We start from the raw sequence: 22,580 nt of genomic DNA, 5'->3' as shown, positions 1-22,580 counted from the left end.
GTTTTCCACTATTTCTTGAAGCTATAAAAGGGACAAAAAGGTGGGAATCAAAAAGAAGCATCAAGAAGAGAGATTTTGAAAAAGGAATTTCAAGCAAACTTTTCAGCCCTAAGCAAAAGCTCACTCAAAGCATTCAAGAAGCCTTTAATCCAAGCTCACCAACTCCTCAAGTGCACATTCAAGTCTCCAACCACCTTGAGGAAATCAAAAAGAGCCTTCTTCTCTTTGAGTAAAGTGTATTTAAAGTCTTATTCGCTCATTAAAGGAGCTTTCTTTGTACTTACTTATGCTATTCATTGTTATACTTTGTTTGACTTATTGTTTTTGTTTTGGAAGAGTTCCAAAACAAGGGAAGGTTGATCCGAACCTTGAATCGGAGTGTATTGAGTTGGCTTGTATCCGAGAAACAAGTGGACTAGCTTGGGATAGCTAGAGTCAGAGTTTTCGACGTTTGTATTCGGGTTGAATACAAGATTAGTGGATTGGAATTCCCAAGTAGGAGCTTGGGGAGTGGATGTAGGTGCAAGGTTGGCACCGAACCACTATAAATCCTTTTGTTTGTGTTATGCCTAATTGCTCTTCTTTAACTCTCCATTATTCTCGTGCATTCTTGTATTTAGCCATTAGTCTTGAATTAACCTTACTCTCTCTAGTTATTTAGCTATTGTCAAACATTTTTCATAAGACATAAGTTAAGCTTAAAATTTTTAGAAACCCAATTCATCCCCCCTCTTGGGTTGCATAGCTGGGCAACAAAAAAAAAAAAGGAGAGAAGACTCCAAAAGGGAGTCTTCTTCCTCCTCTCGCCGGCTCTCAATCGGAGTCGGAAAGAGCCCCCCTCTGGCTCTATTTAAGGAGGAGAACCCTCCTCTCTCCCTCTCACCGAAGATCCTAAGCCTAGTCGGCGGCAATCGCCGGAAAACCACCACAGAGACCCGATCTGTGCCTGTCCAATATCTCGTCGGAAAGCCTCACCGACGTCGAAGGTGAGCCTCATCCTCCTTCCTCTCTTCTCCCCTTTCCTTCCTGTGCTGATGTGCACGTTCGCCGGCGACCGGAGTCACCGGATTTTGTTGCAGAAGAAACATCTATTTTGCCCATTTTTCTTCGATTTTCCGACGCCGGTGGTCACCGCCGACCACCGGTTTGGATCCCTCTGAGCTGCCCGTCGTCACCCTTTTGTCGTCGGCCAGCCTCATGCCGATCGACCGTCGGCTGGCCGACTAAATCGAGGGGATCGTGAGGTCCCCTGTTTCGGCCCAAAGGAAACCGTGGGAAGAAGAAGGAAAAAGAAAAAGAAAAAAAAAGAAGAAGGAAAAAAAAAAGAAAAGAAAAAGAAGAAGGAAAAAGAAAAAGAAAAAAAGAGAGAGAAGAAAAAGAAGAAGAAAAATAAAATAATAATAATATAATAATAATAAATAGGATTTTCTCTCCTCTCTCTTTCGTGAAGAAAAAAAGAAAGAAAGAAAAGAAAAAAGAAAATATAAAATTAATTAATTAATAAATAATGATATAAATAATAAAATATGAGAAAGAGAATTTTTCTCTCTTCTCTCTCTCCCTTCGGCCTGAACTAGTATTTTCTCTCTCTAGAATTAAATTTTTTCTCTCTACTTTCTCTCTCTAAGTTATTTCTCTCTCCTAAGATTTTTTAGAATTTTGAGAAGAATGATGATGAATTTAAATAATCCTAGTGATGGATTTTTGATCTGCGATCACCGGACGGTATACCGACATCCACTTTGATCAAATTAGATATTTTTAGGTTTTAATTTTTATAATTTTATTAAATTATCCATATGATAATTTTAGTATGATTTAATCTGATCGATCGGATTTGTTGAATCATATCGTCCGAGGAGTCCAAGATGAATTTTCTCTCTCTAAAATTTTCTCTCTCAAGAATTTTTTCTCTCTAAAGTCATTTCTCTCTCGATCGATTTCTCTCTCTTGATCGATTTATCAATGAAAAAATTCTTTTAATAGTCCTGATCTGATTCTAATGAAGAACCCTGATCCATGGTTGTCGGGCAGTGTATTGGTACTTACCTTGATCAGATCCAATATTTATTAATTTAATTATCCATGATCCCGATTTAATCATGATTTGATCATGTTGATTTCACCACTCGAGATATTGGACCAATCATAATGTTAGATTGTGTCACCTGATCAATTCGAATTGTACCTCATGAATTCTCTCTCCTCTGATTTTTTCTCTCCACTTGATTTAATGAAATCGATGAAGAAATCTCGGTCCTATCACTTCTTACCCAATTTGATCTGATAGTCAAACTTTGGATCGTTGAGGTTCTAATTAGATTTTGATTAGATGAAATTAGATGATCGAACTCAATCTAAACCGTTGAAATATGATATTCGTATTCTTTCTAATCATTGAAATTGATTCTGTATAAGATTGTGGATGTTTGATCATGGGATATCGCAATATGATCTACGAACAGAATTTTTGAAAAAAATTTTATAGAATTATGTGAATTTATTAGAATGCGTTCGAGATAAATAATGTTTCATTTTTTTTAGATTTATCGATAAATTATAATATATTTTTTTGATATGATTTGTGAAATGATGCATGAATTGGATGAATGATATTTTGTTATGAAAATATCTTATTTGAAATGTTATGATGAAGCATGATTGAACATATTGATTCCATGATGCATTATATTGATTGATTTCGATACTACATAATTATATATTTTATTATCGAAATTAGAATATGAAACATGATTTATGAAGAATTCTGATATAAGAACAATATGAATTGACAATCTGACTATGTAAAGGACCCCGTCAATGGGGGCATATACGTTGGCAATTGATTTATCCTAAGAATTTGCATCGCCAGAGAGACCAACGACAAACCGCCAGAGAGACCAGTGGTTCCGAAGGACTTTGCTGCCAGATGATTCACAGCTCACTGCAAGAAGATATGTAGTATTATGACCCTGCCACAGAAAAAATATGGTCATAGCTCATGGTTGATGAAAAGAATTTAAGAATGGAAGAAATTGAAATCTTGAAAGAAACTCAAATTTTGAAAAAAAAATAAATTTGGTATGAATTATACTGCATAATCGAAATTGATTTCAAATTGATGAACTCTATATGCTTATTTTTTATAAATGATTATTTACTTAAATACCTGATGAAATCTGTTGAAAAGTGATCATTGCTTACGGGGCTGTCTAGTTCATTACCTCCTATTTTACTGTTTTAACAGATGTTGAGGAATTAAGATGATACAAGATATGAATGGAAGAGTGATCAGAAGTAGAATCTCCATATTTTTAATTTAGGTTGAAAGTCTTATTGAATTTGATGTAAGGCCTATGAATTATTATTGAATTTATTAAGATATTAAAGAAAAAAATTAGATCGTTATGTTTTGGATTTAAATTATTGACTAATTATTCAACTGTTGTTTTAGGATAGCATGATAAGATGCCTTGCATGCTTATGGGAAGAGTTTTCTATGAGTATGCGGCGGTTGCCATGACCCTCGATTCACAATCTCGGATTGGGGGCGTGACAATTAATATGGTATCAGAGCATAAGTGGATGAATTATGAAACATAGAATCAGATATAGAATGGGTGTAAGTGGATAGACACTGAGGACATTATGGTGTAGATCTTTGATGATTGTAGTGGGAGAAATCTTTATGAACTTTTGGTTAAATATTGAGATTATGTATGAAAGGATCACAAGAGATTATGACATATAGAATTTGAAATATGATAGATAATCTATTGATCATTATATGATTAGTTAGATTTTGATTGAAAGTAATTACAAAAGGATTGACATAAAATTTTATTGTGCATTGTGGTTATTAATTTGATCATTGGTTATTCAAGTGAATCGTAAGTTCAAATTCGATGTGAGAATAATACTATGATATTACTTCTAGTTGAAAAGTTGACTATTATTGACAAGATAAAGATTTGATAATAAAATATTGTTTTAAAAGAAAATTTTTTTTATGATGCTGGATTGGAATATTTATCAAAAGTGAACTTGGTATGTGGATCATATATAAAGTGACATATTAGGATGAATGCATATTTGGAGATATTGCAAAGAAACCTATTTCTTATTGATGAAATCGACTATGAGGTTGTAGAATATTCATCATACTGGAATATTTAATCATCATCCTTAGATCTAGATAATAGATCTTATTTTGTCTTTTGGAGACTACATGATGTGTATGAAATTTTAATTTAAAGATTTCGTATCTAAGTTGATCAAGAGATTTTCTGATATTATTGTTGAGGTTGTTAATGAAAAATTGATATCTTTAGATTAAGATAAAAGATCTAATTTATATTTATTTCAGATTAAGGGATCCATGTGAATTTATAATTTAGAAATTTTGGATTTAAAAATTGATATGGAGTTCCTTTGCTTTTGTTAACGAGGTCCCTAATTGAATCTACTATTAAATGGAGATTTGATTTTTTGAAGCTTGTATGATTGTTATGAAAGGATATTTGATAGATATTAAAGATCCTAATGATAGAAATTTTAAAAAAATAATAATAATTTGAAATTCTTATATATTCTGATTATGTCCAAATTTGATGGAGCATCGAAGGATTTTTTCTTCATTAATTTGACTTATAAGGATTTTTGGTTTGAAAATTATCGAATTGAATTGATATAAGAATTAAGATTTGATTCATATTGATTATAGTAAATCTGTATGATGGTTTAAATATGATATTAGACTCAAGGGTTAATCAAGATTATTGTATACCAGTAGAAATATGAATGAGAATCAGAAGTTAATCTTTGGCTTCAATTGAAATTTAAAATTTTAAATTTTTTTTATTGATAAGGTAAAGAAATAATTTGATCAAAATTTTTTGGTGAAGTTAAAAAATTTTGATTGTTAGATCAGAGTGCGCAGCAGAAGCATGGTAATCTGGATTACTTTGAGTAAGTCAGGAATGTTGACCCTTTGAGTTAAAGAATTATGATAGATGATATGGTTTGATACAAAAAATTTATTGATATTAGAAAAAATAATATTTTAAAATTTTAAATTATTTTAGATATCCTAATATGATTTTTAAAAGTAGTGCTTCCACCTACTATGCTAAAAAAAAAATATTTAGCATCCTAATTCTAGGATGAGTGGACCTTTGATTTTTGATTTTAGATTTAGAATATTTAGAGATAAATTTTTTCTATCCTAGAATTAAATTTTATAATTCTCTATTTATTATGAAGAATTTGAGATTGTTTATCGAATAATGATTTCGATCTTAGATTATTATACTCAAATATTTATCTGCAGGATATAATAAAATTTGAAGTTTGGATTCTTTTGATCATTATTATTTCTCTGACTGAATAGAAAAGATTGAGGTTATCTATTGATATTGACGATTATTCTACAAAAGATGGATTAGAGTTATTTATAATTTAATTTGACAATAAATCGATTAATTGAGAGTTGTTAATGTTTAGATAAAGAAAATTGATATACTTACTTAGAATAGAGACATTGATTTTGATTATAAGAAAAATATAGTTTTGATTTAGATCAATTTTTGAGTTATTGATTTTTATTATGGAATGACTTAATGATAAAATTTACTTCAAGAATTAGAATATGTAAGAGTTTGAGGGTTTGAGTAAGAAAATTTCGATGACTAGAAATAGTGATATTGATTCAATCAACAATGGTGATATTGATCTTTATGAAATGACTTAATGATGAAGTTGTATCGAGAATTGGGATGTCATTATATGATTCACATAAGTATGTTTTTCCTATCTTATGATGGGTTGAAATTAAGAGTGGATAATATTTAAAAAAAAAATGAATGATGATGATGAATGAAATTCTTATGCAAGAATAGAGACGTTGATTTTCTTCTACCTACAAGAGATGGATTTAATTTTAATTTGAGTCGTGAGATATTGAACATGATTTTTATAAAAAATGAGATCATAATTTCGAAATCTTGAAATATTGAAAATCTTTGAGATATTGATCTTGATAAATAAGAAAATGAATGGTTTCGTTTCAGATTAATATTTGATGTATTGATTTTTTTCTTATGAAATAATTTAAGAATAAATTTTATATCAAAAATTAGAATATTGAAATATTTGTGGATGAGATTCAAGTAAGGAAATACGAAGACTCAAGCAAGAAAAATTTTGAGGATGAAATTTTTTTTAGAGGGGAAGAATGTGATGGCCCAGCCCGAGTAACGAATCTCAGCCCACCAAAGCCCAAACAAAAAAAAAGGAAGAAAAATAGGGGAGAAGACTCCCAAAGGAAGTCTTCTTCCTCCTCTTGTCGGCTCTCAATCGGAGTCGGAAAGAGCCCCCCTCTGGCTCTATTTAAGGAGGAGAACCCTCCTCTCTCCCTCTCACCGAAGATCCTAAGCCCAGTCGGCGGCAATCGCAGGAAAACCACAACGGAGACCTGACCTGTGCCCGTCCAATATCTTGTCGGAAAGCCTCATCGGCATCGAAGGTGAGCCTCCTCCTCCTTCCTCTCTTCTCCCCTTTCCTTCCCGTGTCGGTGTGCATGCTCACTGATTTATGTCACAAATTGACATAAAAAGTATCAATTAATATCTAAATTATCTAACTTTATTAAGAAATTGATACTTGTTATTATATTTTGCAGAAGAAGAGATCATCAATAGAAAGAACAAAGAAAGAGGATTCCAACGGCGCAAATTTTATGCAAAACGGAGTTAAATTGACCCAGGAATTGAAGAATGAAGAAAGAAGACTCAATTGGGTCAAACCCGAGTCAAATCAGATCAAAATTGGTCAAAAATCAACTGATTTGGTGATCTGGTTAGCCGCCTGGTCCACAGCAACAGGCGCATGGACCATGGACCCATCGGCGCACCATAAACCCCCTAAAACCTCTTAGTCCCACATCGGAAGTTTTGAAAACCTTATAACCCCCAAATGCCTATAAAAAGCCCCCAAAGGCCCTTGTTTTAGGTATTCTTCCTTCCGATCAAGCTTGTAACCCTAGATAGTGGGGTTTTTAGCTCTCTTTTCAAGCCTCGAGCTTTGAGATTTTTGTAATAATTTTTTTTTTATATATAAAATCTTATTTTTATGCAATTTCATCTCTTTACATTATGCAATTTATTTTTCTTGCAATTAGGATAGTTTAATTTATGCAATTTAATTTTATGCAATTAGGTTAGTTTAAATTATGCAGTTTAATTTTATGAAATTAGGGTAATTTATTTTTCTGTATTTAAATTTTGTAAGTAGATTTAGATCATGTCTAGCTAAGCATCCCTTCTAGGGTTTGCGATGAAGCTAGATCATGAGTAGGGATTTTACATAGGGTTCTTTCTTTTTCTTAGGGTTTCTTTTTCTTCCTCTTTTGCCAAGAATTTTTGATGAACTACAGTTGGGTCAGAGTCCCTTCATAGTTCATGCTTGATTCAGTGCATAGGAGGAGAAAACCCTAAGGGATCCTAGTTACTACTCCCCTGTAAAGAATCTTGATGGGTTATCGTTGGGCCTTAGTCCCTTCATAATCTATGCTTGGGAAAGACAAGAGGAGTAGTCGTTAGGATCAATAAGAAAAATTCTAGGTAGAATTCCCTAATCTAGATCTAGTGGATTCAAAAACCCTAGATCCTTAGTCTTATTGTCTTTAGCAAACAACTTTCGACTTTCGATTTTTGTTAAAGCTCGCTTGAGCATAGATTTGAAAATCATTTTTAAAACCAAGTCTCTGTGGGATCGACCCGTACTCGCTGGTCGTGCTACTCTGCACACCGTGCGCTTGCGGTTTTATTTACAAATTTTAAGATTTGAACATCAAGTTTTTGGCGCCGTTGCCGGGGATTTGGCATTTTAAATTATTTTCAAATATTTGTTCTTCGTGCGTTATAACTCTCTTTCTTTTTTCTTTAAGTTTCTATATTTAGCTGGTGATTGCTGGAAAACTCAGGTACGCTTCTAATTTCTCTTTTATTATTTTTAGTTAATTACTTTTGCTTTTAGACCTAATCATTTAAATTTACTTAATCACAAAAAAAATATATATATATAAAACAAAACAAAAGACATTTCATAATCGTGAAGTAAAATATCAAAATAAAAAAAAAATTCTAAATTAAAATCTTTTACATTCTTGGTCATCTTGTTTATTTGTATTTGCATTTTCATAATTAATCTAAGGGCATCAACCCATTAACAAGATAAGGTGGGGATTTCATTACCCTTCCTTAGCCCAAAAACCATCTCCATCATATTGCATTACCTAGACTTTTAATCTTAAAATCAATTAGACGTCAACCTTAAGGAATTCGAGCTCAATAGGACAAAGAACCCTAAGAGTTTTACCAAGTTTGAGTTGTTTGATTAGTTGGTGTCTAGGCAAGTCCCTGAGAGTGGTTTGTTAAATTGGTTCAGTTGCTGGCCTGGCCAACTCGTTTGGTGTCTAGAAAGGCAACGATGAGTGAACCTCCCACCTCTTATACTTACCTGGCTAACTAGTTGATCAATCTCCACTTGGAAGGTTTGAAGGGTCATCTTGGAACAGTTAGGAGCTGTCTAGATTTAGGTTAACCCTAGGATAGATTGAGTTTAATTTATTGATTCACTTGTTTGAAAAAAAAAAAAAAAATTAAAAAATTTGGTTACTTTTCTTTAGATTTAGGACTCCTTAGGATCTTCTCTTTAGAACTTTTTCTCTTTTCTTTCTTTTCCTTATACATAAAAATTTTATTAAAAAAAAAAATTGTATAAACATCGAGAACCGTACACTTCGTGTGTGGAGAAGAGTGTCGGGTCGTCTAGTTAGAATTGAGTCAATTCCTGTTGTTCCAATGGCTGAACCAATCCAACCCATGACCCTTAAGGATTTGTGTTATCCAGTTGGCTCCATCCAACCATCTTGTATCAGGTTGCCACAACCCACAGCTAACAATTTTGAAATCAAACCTCAAATCATAAATATGCTTCCAAAATTCACAGGATTAGAGGATGCTTATATATTTATTAGAGAATTTGAGGAGGTATGTGCAACCATGAAACTGCAATTAACAGAGGATGAGGTCAAACTTAGATTAATCAACTTTGCCCTTAAGGACAATGCTAAGAAGTGGCTTTATAATCTGCCAAACTATTCTGTCACTACCTGGGAGGGCTTTGTGAGAATATTTTTAAAAAAGTATTTCCCCCATCATAAAACAGCTAGGATTAGGAATGAAATAAATCAATTTTACCAACTAGCTGGTGAATCATTTTGGAAGTACTTTGATCGTTTCAAGAATCTTTTGACCCAATGCCCACACCATGGAATAGAAACTTGGAGACTATGCCAGATCATCTATGAGGGGTTAGATTCAAACTCAAGAACCATGCTAGAGTCCATGTGCCAAGATCAATTTATGGACAAAGAAACTACTGAAGCTTGGCAATTCTTAGAAGATCTAGCCGAGAAAAATTTACAGTGGGAAACAACTAGGGAACCTGATAAAGCTACACCTTCAAGAGGAGGAATGCATCAAATTCAACCAACCTTAGCATCAGAGGCCAAGATTGCAACCTTAACACGTAGATTGGAAGCCTTAGAATTACAGAGACCAACCAATGTAAATCAAATATCTGCACCCATGTGTAAAGGGTGCAATGCACCAAACCATGTCTTAGAAGAATGTTCCTACTCGAATGAGTGTGCACAGGTGAATGCCACCTATCAAGGACCATTGAACAATCCTTATGCACCCACATATAACCCAGGTTGGAGGAATCACCCGAATTTCTCATGGTCCCAGAATCCTAATGTAGGTAATCCAAATTTCAATCAGCAAAATCTAAGGTCCAACCCAGTGATGAACAACCCGCCAGGCTTCCATGATAATGACAAAAAAATTACCTCTTTAGAGAAAAGCCTAGAAGCCATGATGAAAACACATACCAGCTTTATGCAAACTACGGGTCAACTCATAAATAATAACACCCAAGCTATAGCCCGTCTGGAAATGCAAGTAAGTCAGCTGGCTTCGACCATTAGTGAACGAGAACATGGTAGGTTACCTAGCCAACATGAGCCAAATCCTAGGAACCAAAATGGTCCACGACCCCAACAAGGAAACCAAGTTAATGGTATAAATGCCATTCATACCTTAAGATCAGGAAAACAAATAGACAATAAGGTAGTTGCACTTGATGATATAGATGACTCATCTGCCGAGTCACCTTCTAAAACTACTACCTTTCAACCTCAAGCACCAGAAACTGAAAATTCACCTAGTCCAGTACTTAAAAGTCCTAGAGCTCCTTTTCCAAACAGACTGAAATCCAATAAATCTGAATATTTAGACAAAATTTTAGAGGTATTTAAACAAGTCCAAGTTAATATTCCTCTTTTAGATATAATCCATCAGGTTCCAACTTATGCCAAATTTTTAAAAGATCTCTGCACTAGGAAAAGGACCACTAATGTACCAAAGAAAGCATTTTTGGCTGCAAGTGTCAGTTCATACCTATCTAGCCATGTGCCAATTAAATATAAGGACCCTGGAGCTCCAACAATTTCTTGTGTTATTGGAGAAACCAATATAAAAAAGGCCTTGCTAGATCTAGGAGCTAGTGTGAATATCCTTCCATATTCGGTGTATGAACAATTAGGATTAGAAAAACTTCAACCTACTGGGATCACATTACAGTTAGCCGATAGATCTCTCAGGATCCCTAAGGGAATGGTCGAGGATGTTCTGATAAAGGTTGAAAATTTCATTTTTCCTGTAGATTTTATTGTTTTAGAGACTGAGCCAGTTGCGAATCCTAAAGGACATATACCTGTCATTTTAGGAAGACCATTCTTAGCTACGGCCAATGCTGAAATCAATTGTCGAAATGGTCTAATGAAGTTATCCTTTGGGAATATGACCATTGAGCTTAATGTTTTTAACTTAGAACAGGAATCCTCTTCTCATGCTGATGTCAATGTAGTCCAAGATGGTATTTATGAATCCATTGACATTAGTGATGATGAAGTCGACCTAGAGTCTAACCCCTGGTTAATCCATGAGTCTGAGGATGTCAATGAAATACTTAAAGAAAATCAGATTAATCAAGAATCGACACTTCCTACTGAACCAATCATTGAGATGGTGAAACCATCACCTAAACCATCGATAGAGGAAGCACCCATTTTAGAACTGAAACCCCTCCCAGAACATCTCAAGTATGCATATCTAGGACCCAAAGAAACTTTGCCTATAATTATTGCATCAGACCTAGATCCCAAGCAAGAGGAGGAGTTAGTGTCAGTTCTAAAAGCAAATCAGGAAGCAATAGGTTGGACCATAGCAGATATCAAAGGAATAAGCCCTTCTATAGTTCAACATAGAATATACTTAGAGGAAGAGGCTAAACCAACAAGAGAAGCCCAAAGAAGGCTTAATCCAGTTATGAAGGATGTAGTTAAAAAGGAGATTCTGAAACTCCTAGATAGTGGAATAATTTATCCTATTTATGATAGCTCTTGGGTAAGCCCAGTTCAAGTAGTACCCAAGAAATCTGGGGTAACAGTGGTCCAAAATGATGCAAACGAACTTATCCCAACTAGGACCCAAACGGGATGGAGGGTCTGTATAGACTATAGAAAGTTGAATGCTGCGACAAGGAAAGATCACTTTCCTTTGCCATTTATTGATCAAATATTGGAAAGACTAGCCGGACAAGAGTTTTACTGTTTTCTTGATGGATACTCCGGTTACAACCAGATCCCCATAGCCGCTGAAGATCAAGAAAAGACTACATTCACCTGTCCATTTGGTACTTTTGCCTATAGACGAATGCCCTTTGGACTATGTAATGCACCGGCAACCTTTCAGAGATGCATGATCAGCATATTTTCAGATATGATAGAACGATTTCTAGAAATTTTTATGGATGACTTTTCTGTTTTTGGTCTAACCTTCTCCGAATGTCTGAATCACCTGCAATTAGTTCTAGAACGATGTAAGGAGAAGCACCTAGTTCTCAACTGGGAAAAATGTCAGTTTATGGTCAAACAGGGAATAGTTCTTGGCCATGTCATTTCTAAAAAGGGGATTGAAGTGGACAAGGCCAAAATAGATCTAATTGCAAGTCTTCCACCACCTAAATCTGTGAAAGAAATACGTTCATTTTTAGGTCATGCTGGATTCTATAGAAGGTTTATTGCCAACTTTAGCAAAGTAGCACGTCCACTGACTAATCTTTTGGCAAAGGATACTAAATTTGAATTTACTCATGAGTGCTTGGAATCCTTTGAATTTCTAAAAAATGCACTTGTATCAGCTCCAATCATTCATCCTCCTGTCTGGTCTGAACCATTTGAATTAATGTGTGATGCGTCCGATCATGTTGTGGGCGCAATCTTAGGTCAACGAATAAATAAGCTGCCTAGAGTGATATATTATGCAAGTAAAACCTTAAATGATGCGCAGCTTAACTACACCACAACTGAGAAGGAGTTCCTTGCCGTTGTCTTTGCTTTAGAGAAATTTAGATCTTATTTGGTTGGGACCCACACCATTGTTTACACCGATCACTCAGCCATTAGACATCTCCTAGCAAAGAAGGATGCCAAGGCACGTTTAATCAGATGGATTTTGCTCCTTCAAGAATTTGACCTAGAAATTAGGGACAAGAAAGGCACTGAGAACGCTGTAGCAGATCATTTATCCCGAATTCCAGTTGCACCATCTAGTGAACCACCCATCAATGAATCTTTCCCAGATGAGCAACTCATGTCTTTGTCTACTGAACCTTGGTTTGCTGATATTGTAAATTATTTAGCCATAGGCAAGATACCTTCTCATTGGACTAAGCAGGATAAATATAAATTCTTTGCCCAAGTGAAGTATTTCATTTGGGATGATCCTTATCTTTTTAAACAATGTCCTGATCAAATTATTAGAAGGTGTATCCCAGATAACGAAATCATGAATATTTTATCTTTTTGTCATGATCAAGCATGTGGGGGTCACTTCGCGTCTAAGAAAACTGCTGCTAAGGTTCTCCAATGTGGTTTTTATTGGCCCAATTTGTTTAAGGATGCTCACGAATATTGTAAAAATTGTGCTCAATGTCAGAAAATGGGCCGAATCACCAAGCGACACATGATGCCACTCAACCCAATCTTGGTAGTTGAAGTTTTTGATGTTTGGGGGATCGATTTCATGGGACCATTTCCAAATTCCTTTGGAAATGAATATATTCTAGTAGCAGTTGATTATGTTTCAAAATGGGTAGAAGCAATTGCATGTAGAACACCCGATAGCAAAATGGTCATTAAGTTTCTTAAAGAAAATATTCTCTCCCGTTTCGATATTCCTAGGGCAATCATTAGTGATCGGGGAACCCATTTTTGTAACCGACCTTTTGCAACATTGATGAAAAAGTATAATGTCACCCACAAATTGGCCACACCATATCATCCTCAAACTAGTGGGCAAGTTGAAGTGTCAAACCGACAAATCAAACAGATCCTGGAAAAAACTGTTAATGCCAATAGAAAGGATTGGTCTTTAAAATTAATTGATGCACTTTGGGCATACCGAACCGCTTTCAAGACCAATCTAGGAATGTCTCCTTATAGGATTGTGTTTGGTAAACCATGTCACTTGCCTATTGAGATAGAACACAAAGCCATGTGGGCCATCAAACAACTAAATATAAATTTGAACGATGCTGGAAACCATAGGAAGCTTCAATTGAATGAATTAGAAGAACTTAAAAATGAAGCCTATGAAAATGCAAGGATATACAAGGAACGAACCAAAGTATTTCATGATCAATCAATTATAAGAAAAACTTTCAATATCGGACAAAAGGTGCTCTTATATAACTCTAGATTACATCTGTTTCCAGGAAAGCTTAGGTCTAGATGGACAGGACCATTTTTAGTAAAGGAAGTTTTTTCACACGGAGCTGTTGAGATTGAAAACCCAAGTAATGGTATTATCTTTAAAGTTAATGGTCAACGATTAAAACCATTCTTGGAATTACCTGTCAAGACTGTTGAAGATGCCATGGTTCTTTATGAACCAACTTATTCTGATTAAGTTGCTTCGAGGTTTGGTCTGGCTGAAGACATAAAACTTAGCGCTTCTGGGAGGCAACCCAGCTTATTTAATTTCTAATGCTTTCTTTGTTTTCAGTTTGCTTAGGACAAATAAATTAGATAAACTCCATTGGGGACAATGTCGGTCAAGTTGAGGGGAGAGCTTGAACAAAATCAGGTGTTATCATTTCCTTTTCCTTCCACTATGAGTTATTTCTTGCATTTAATATATTATGTAAAAAAAAAAATAATAATAATAATAAAAAAATATATATATATATATATGAAATAAATTAATCTATAAAAGAAATAAGAGTAAGTTAGAAAGTATTTGCTAATGTAGTGAGTCACGGAGAAGATTAGCTGGTTAGACTCTTGGTGGCTTAGGTCATTTAAAGACTATTAGCACTTCCAATTGCACATGCACACTAACAAGGTAAAGTAGGTGTTAATTGTAAGGCCAATTAAGGATTTGAGTATTATTTAAATTAGATAATTTTCTCTACACCCCAATTGAAGAAATTTGAATTTAAGGAAAGAGCTACCTGCCTGAAATAAAATGCAAAACACAGAGTAAATGTGGATTGCCCTAAGCCTAGTAACCGGGTCTCTTCACCTAAGTCAAGTGTTGAGATTCGCGTCAAACGGTGGTGGGAAGGCCAGGATGCTCGGCAAAAAAAAAAAAAAAAAAAAAAAAAAAAAAAAAAAACAGTGTGAAAGCTACCTTAGTTCTTTGTTTAATCTGGGGTGTATAAAAAATTAATCGAACTAAGTTATGAAAAATGATACAATTGGCCTGTACAAGTTAATACTGAAATACTAAGTTAGTTATCACTCACACAAGTGCTATAAAACTTTAAGTGTACTCTAAGAAAGCTTCTAAGTAGACTGACTACTGATTCTAATTCGAAGCTCATTACTTAGTAATACTAGAAAACTTCTTGAATTTCGATCTTAAATTAATTTGCAAAGGAAGGATCTTTTTGGAATATGATCTTATTTTGGTACATTGCTAAGGGACTAGCAATGATTAAGTTGGGGGGTGTGATTTATGTCACAAATTGACATAAAAAGTATCAATTAATATCTAAATTATCTAACTTTATTAAGAAATTGATACTTGTTATTATATTTTGCAGAAGAAGAGATCATCAATAGAAAGAACAAGGAAAGAGGATTCCAACGGCGCAAATTTTATGCAAAACGGAGTTAAATTGACCCAGGAATTGAAGAATGAAGAAAGAAGACTCAATTGGGTCAAACCCGAGTCAAATCAGATCAAAATTGGTCAAAAATCAACTGATTTGGTGATCTGGTTAGCCGCCTGGTCCACAGCAACAGGCGCATGGACCATGGACCCATCGGCGCACCATAAACCCCCTAAAACCTCTTAGTCCCACATCGGAAGTTTTGAAAACCTTATAACCCCCAAATGCCTATAAAAAGCCCCCAAAGGCCCTTGTTTTAGGTATTCTTCCTTCCGATCAAGCTTGTAACCCTAGATAGTGGGGTTTTTAGCTCTCTTTTCAAGCCTCGAGCTTTGAGATTTTTGTAATAAATTTTTTTTTATATATAAAATCTTATTTTTATGCAATTTCATCTCTTTACATTATGCAATTTATTTTTCTTGCAATTAGGATAGTTTAATTTATGCAATTTAATTTTATGCAATTAGGTTAGTTTAAATTATGCAGTTTAATTTTATGAAATTAGGGTAATTTATTTTTCTGTATTTAAATTTTGTAAGTAGATTTAGATCATGTCTAGCTAAGCATCCCTTCTAGGGTTTGCGATGAAGCTAGATCATGAGTAGGGATTTTACATAGGGTTCTTTCTTTTTCTTAGGGTTTCTTTTTCTTCCTCTTTTGCCAAGAATTTTTGATGAACTACAGTTGGGTCAGAGTCCCTTCATAGTTCATGCTTGATTCAGTGCATAGGAGGAGAAAACCCTAAGGGATCCTAGTTACTACTCCCCTGTAAAGAATCTTGATGGGTTATCGTTGGGCCTTAGTCCCTTCATAATCTATGCTTGGGAAAGACAAGAGGAGTAGTCGTTAGGATCAATAAGAAAAATTCTAGGTAGAATTCCCTAATCTAGATCTAGTGGATTCAAAAACCCTAGATCCTTAGTCTTATTGTCTTTAGCAAACAACTTTCGACTTTCGATTTTTGTTAAAGCTCGCTTGAGCATAGATTTGAAAATCATTTTTAAAACCAAGTCTCTGTGGGATCGACCCGTACTCGCTGGTCGTGCTACTCTGCACACCGTGCGCTTGCGGTTTTATTTACAAATTTTAAGATTTGAACATCACTCACCGACGATCGGAATTGTCGAATTTTGTTGCGGAAGAAACATCTATTTTGCCCATTTTTCTTCGATTTTTTGACGCCGGTGGTCACCGCCGACCACCGATTTGGATCCCTCCGAGCCGCCTATCATCGCCTTTTTGTCGCCGGCCAGCCTCGTGCCGATCGACCGCCGGCTGGCTGACTAAATCGAGGGGATCGTGAGGTCCCCTGTTTCGGCCCAAAGGAAATCGTGGGAAGAAGAAGGAAAAAAAAAGAAAAGAGAGAGAGAGAAGAAAAATAAAATAATAATAAAATAATAATAATAAATAGGATTTTCTCTCCTCTCTCTTCCGTGAAGAAAAAAAAGAAAGAAAGAAAAGAAGAAAGAAAATATAAAATAAATAAATTAATAAATAATGATATAAATAATAAAATATGAGAAAGAAAATTTCTCTCTCTTCCCTCTCTTCCTTCAGTCTGAACTAGTATTTTCTCTCTCTAGAATTGAATTTTTTTCTCTCTACTTTCTCTCTCTAAGTTATTTCTCTCTCCTAAGATTTTCTAAAATTTTGAGAAGAATGATGATGAATTTAAATAATCCTAGTGATGAATTTTTGATCTGCGATCACCGGACGGTATACCGACACCCACTTTGATCAAATTAGATATTTTTAGATTTTATTTTTTATAATTTTATTAAATTATCCATATGATAATTTCAGTATGATTTGATCTGATCGATCGGATTTGTTGAATCATATCGTTCGAGGAGTCCAAGATAATTTTTTTCTCTCTAAAATTTTCTCTTTCAAGAAATTTCTCTCTCTAAAGCTATTTCTCTCTCGATCGATTTCTCTCTCTTGATTGATTTATCAATAAAAAAATTTTTTAATAGTCTTGATCCGATTCTAATGAAGAATTCTGATCCATGGTTATCGGACAGTGTACTGGTACTTACCTTGATCAGATCCAATATTTATCAATTTAATTATCCATGATCCCGATTTAATCATGATTTGATCATGTTGATTTCACCACTCGAGATATTGGATCAATCATAATGTTGGATTGTGTCACCTGATCAATTCGAATTGTACCTCATAAATTTTCTCTCCTCTGATTTTCTCTCTCCATTTGATTTTATGAAATCGATAAAGAAACTTCGATCCTATCGCTTCTTATCCGATTTGATCTGATAGTCAAACTTTGGATCGTTTAGATCCTAATTAGATTTTGATTAGATAAAATTAGATGATCGGACTCAATCTAAACCATTGAAATATGGTATTTGTATTATTTCTAATCATTGAAATTAATTCTGTATAGGATTGTGGATGTTTGATCATGGGATATCGCGATATGATCTACGAACAAAATTTTTGAAAAAAAATTTATAGAATTATGTAGATTTATTGGAATGCGTTCGAGGTAAGTAATGTTTTATTTTTTCTAGATTTATTGATAAATTATAATATATTTTTCTGACATGATTTGTGAAACGATGCATGAATTGGATGAATGATATTTTATTATGAAAATATCTTATTTGAAATATTATGATGAAGCATGATTGAACATATTGATTCCATGATGCATTATATTGATTAATTTCGATACTACATGATTATATATTTTATTATTGAAATTAGAATATGAAACATGATTTATGAAGAATTCTGATGTAAGAACAATATGAATCGACAACCTGACTATGTAAAAGACCCCGCCAATGGGGGCATATACGTTGGTAATTGATTTGTCCTGAGAATTTGCGTCGTCAGAGAGACCAGCGATTCCGAAGGACTTTGCTGTCAGATGATTCGCAGCTCACCGCAAGAAGATACGCGGTGTTATGACCCTGCCACAGAAAAAATATGGTCATAGCTCATGGTTGATGAAAAGAATTTAAGAATGAAAAAAATTAAAATCTCGAAAGAAACTCGAATTTTGAAAAAGAAATAAATTTGGTACGAATTATACTGCATAATCGAAATTGATTTCAAATTGATGAACTCTATATGCTTATTTTCTATAAATGATTATTTACTTAAATACCTGATGAAATCTGTTGAAAAGTGATCATTGCTTACTAGGCTGTCTAGCTCATTACCTCCTATTTTACTATTTTTACAGATATTAAGGAATTAAGATGATACAAGATATGAATGGAAGAGTGATCAGAAACAAAATCTTCATATTTTTAATTTAGGTTGAAAGTCTTATTGAATTTGATGTAAGGCCTATGAATTATTGTTGAATTTATTAAGATATTAAAGAAAAAATTTAGATCGTTATGTTTTAGATTTAAATTATTGACTAATTATTCCACTGTTATTTTAGGATAGTATGATAAGATGCCTTGTATGCTTATGGGAAGAGTTTTCTATGAGTATGCGGTGGTTGCCATGACCCTCGATTTACAATCTCGGATCGAGGGCGTGACAGTTTCATTGTAGTTTGATTGATGGTGTATAATTAGCTTTTGTGAGAGGAAAGGTTCGTGATTGAGAATTTTTTTAATACTCACGAAATGATTGTCCATTGCAAGAGATCAGTTAGAACGGAATCTTGTGCAAATTAGGCATTGAAAAAGCTTTTGACAAGATAAATTGGAGTTTCTTGTTTGATGTGCTTCAGACTAGTGGTTTCCATCAAAATAGATCTCATGGATGCATGCCTTCTCGACTCTTTACCCGTTGTTCTCCTTGTAAATAGAAGATTTGAAAATTGGATCAAATGTAAGCAGGACCTAAGGCAAGGTGACCCCCTCTCTCCATCTCTTTTCATTTTAGCCACTGATATTCTTTCCAAGCTTCTCAAGCAAGCTGGCTCCAATAGGCTCATTGAAGGAGTTGGATGCAATAGAGAATTCCACAATATCAAAGAATTGCAGGTTGTTGATAATACTCTCCTTTTTTTGTGCTAGAAAGAATGACAGTCCAGTGGCAATAAAGGCTATTCTTTTGGCTTTTGAGGGTGCATCTGGATTGAGAATTAACTTTCACAGGAGTTTCATTGTTGACATGCATATGGATGAAAGTGAAGCAACAATATTTGCTTCTTGGTTGAATTACAATGTTAGCTCTCTCCCATTCATCTATCTTAGATTACTATTGAGTGACAAGAAGATCCCTAAGCAATGTTGGATGCCATTATTAGAGAAAGTCAACTTAAAGTTAGCCTCGTGCAAAGAAAAATTTCTCTCATGGGAAGGTAGGCTCACATTGACCAACTCTGTTCTATCTGCTTTACCTACACATTATATGTCGGTTTTCAAGTTGCCAAAATGGGTTCTCAATAGAATTGACAGCATGAGATGTACATTTCTTTGGAAAGGATAAGATAAGGTCAGCGGATTCTATTGTTTGATAAATTGGGATAGTGTGTGTAGATCAAAGAAATAGGGGGAATTGGGCATCAAAACCATCTAACAAATGAATCTTGCTCTCTTGGCCATGTGGGCATGGAATTTCACTATGGGATCATGCTCCCCATATTGGAGGCAAATCAAAAGTGCATACTACATCAGAAGGAGATTTGAGTCAAGAAGAGTCATAAAAAGTTATATCATGTTTGGAAATATATTTGTAAGTAGCTTATTGCCTTTTGAAATTGCATGTCCTTCAAATTAAGTGATGGTTCTAGCATCTATTTTGAAAAAATTCATAGATTAGCCCTACACATCTTACATCAATCTTTGAAGACTTATACTCAAGTGCTCTAAATCAAATTTGTTCTGTTGCTTCCCAATGGTCCTTGGGATCTCTATCTTGACAAATCAAGCTTCGAGGACCCTTAACAAGATAACAAATAGCTCGGTTGGATATTCTTCAAAGATCTCTCTTTAGAGTAAGACCCTTAAGGATTGGATATACTCCATCTTAGAAGCTCACCAAAAATGGCACGTACACAATGGATTCATTCTACAACTTCATTAACAATGGGGGCTTGTTTGTCCTTATTACAAAGTGATTTGGAAGACACCCATTCTTGAAAAGTTGAAGATCTTTCTTTGGCTCACACTGCGGAACAGGTTATACATAGATGAGATACTTGTAAGAAAAGGATGGCAAGCAAGCATGGATTGTGTACTATGTAGATTGAGATTGGAGTCAGCATCTCATCTCTTTACTAGATGCTTTTTCACTCGTAGCATTTGGAATGCAATTAAAATCCAATTAAATTTGAGAGGTTGGCCATCAAATTTATATGATTAATGGATTAGTTGGAGATTTAAAAAATTTTAACCAGCATCCAGGAGAGCAGGGGACCAATTGATTACAGCAGTTTATTGGGAGGTCTGAAAAGAGAAGAATCAAAAGATTTTCCTTTAGAAAATTGCTTCTATCTACTCTATTCTTTAAAAGACCTTGCATTCTGTTCATTTTTGGAAGCACTTGTGCACAATAAAGATGCTAGATAGCCATGATTAGCTATGGAAAAGGCTAGAGACACTGGTCTACCACTATCCCACAAATAGGTTGGGATAACTTTCTTTCATCAAGCAGAAATCTGGGATACCTCTTTTTCTTCTATGTTTTTTGTATTTACTGATACTTTGGATCCTTATTGTTTTGTTCACCAAAGGCAGCAGGATTAACATTGTTTTTTTTTTTTTTAATTTGTAAATAGCACATGTAAAACTCTATTTTTTTCAATAAAATTGGATGGCAGTTGTCTCCCTATTTCTCAAAAAAAAAAAAAAAAAATCCATTGTGGATTGGATAGGGATGGGAGCTAAGAGGGTTGTATGGATATGGATGCAAATGGGTCGGGTCGGATATGCGTGAATCTGATCTAATCCAGATTTTTGATCGGATCCTAATATTAGATTCAGATCCAATACAATAAAAAATCAGATAGGATCATATGGAATTGAGTCTACACCCAAAATTTTCAATCAAACAAACTATTTAAATTAGGTTGGGTCCACGTATAACTCGATCCCAATCCAAAAAATTTGGATCTACATAGGATCTGACTCAAAAATAGCTAACTATATTTTAATTACCATATAACCAACTACTATTAACTACACAAAATAAACAACGAACAATACTATCTTTAAAATAAATTAGAATATAAAAATAATTTTAAATATATCTTTATGTCAAAATCCTTCTCATATAAGTCTTAAATTATAACTTAGAGATTCAAACAGGTTTGGATGTTAATAGTACACTAGGTTTAGATAGGGTCGGATCTAAATTTGATAAATTTAAACTCGATCCAGCTCTATGGATCCTTTAAAATAGACCAATTAGGTCTAAATGGGTCGAGCTGGATCAAACCATAAATTGGCCCATTTGCATCCTCATGTATAGTCCAATGGAGGAATCCTAGTTCATAGGACAAGGGAGCGACGGTTATTGCTGGAACGCAAAAGATCCCACCAAGAGACAAGCAGGAATGGCGTGTAATATTGGAGAAAGGCACCATGATCCATCTTTAGGTTTTTGGCCTCACTCCTATAGTATGACAATTTTGTTTTCTTATTTTATTTCACCAACTTCTATCCTGAGAAAGCAAAAAAATACATTGATGTATGAGATTTGGTGATCAACAAGTATAGATCCTTAATGTGCATACTAAGGACTTATTTGGTTTGCCAAAAAATATTTTCTTATTGGGATATTTTTTCTAGAAAGTTGAGATTTAAAAAGTTATTTTTGTATATTTAGTTAATTATGGAAAAGTGACATATTTTAGAATAGCTAAAATTTGGTTGACCAATTATTTTTTTAGAAAAGTTATATGAAATATCTATTATATCATTAATAAAGGGAAAGATCTTTTATTAAAAGATTAAAGGTATTTTTGGAAAAAAAAATCTCAACTTTTAGACCATGAGAAAGTCATTTTTCTATATGCTATATATTTTTTTCTATGAAATATAGAAACTTACTGTAATCGGAAAACTACTTTTTCATCTCTCTATTTTAAAAATTCCAACCATACTTAAAAGTATTTCTTCATTTTTGTTGACTAGACTTCCCCACCACCTCTTCCTACTAATCAAATGAGTCCTAAAAATACATATATTCTTAAGTAACCAATGAGTGAGGGTATATTTAGCTGCAATTAAATTCATGGAAAAAAAGACAAACAAAGATTTTTTTGTGAAAAAGTGAAAGTTTTGCAGAAAATTAATGATAAACTTTGAAAATTTTATATTTATTGGTGAAACAAATAGATG

General features: G+C 34.1%; 1 non-coding gene across 1 annotated transcript; it reads right to left on the bottom strand.

The window, feature by feature from the left end:
• Positions 1 to 9,230: 9,230 nt before the first annotated feature.
• LOC140852992 (small nucleolar RNA R71) lies at positions 9,231 to 9,337 on the bottom strand. The gene has a single exon (XR_012136069.1). It is a non-coding gene; the product is annotated as a small nucleolar RNA R71 (small nucleolar RNA).
• Between the last annotated feature and the right edge of the window lie 13,243 nt (positions 9,338 to 22,580).

The sequence above is a fragment of the Elaeis guineensis genome, chromosome 12 (genome assembly GCF_000442705.2).
Source record: "Elaeis guineensis isolate ETL-2024a chromosome 12, EG11, whole genome shotgun sequence".
NCBI classification, from domain to species: Eukaryota; Viridiplantae; Streptophyta; class Magnoliopsida; order Arecales; family Arecaceae; genus Elaeis; species Elaeis guineensis.
Note: the sequence above shows the minus strand (reverse complement) of the source record. Positions and strands in the feature narration are given on the sequence as shown.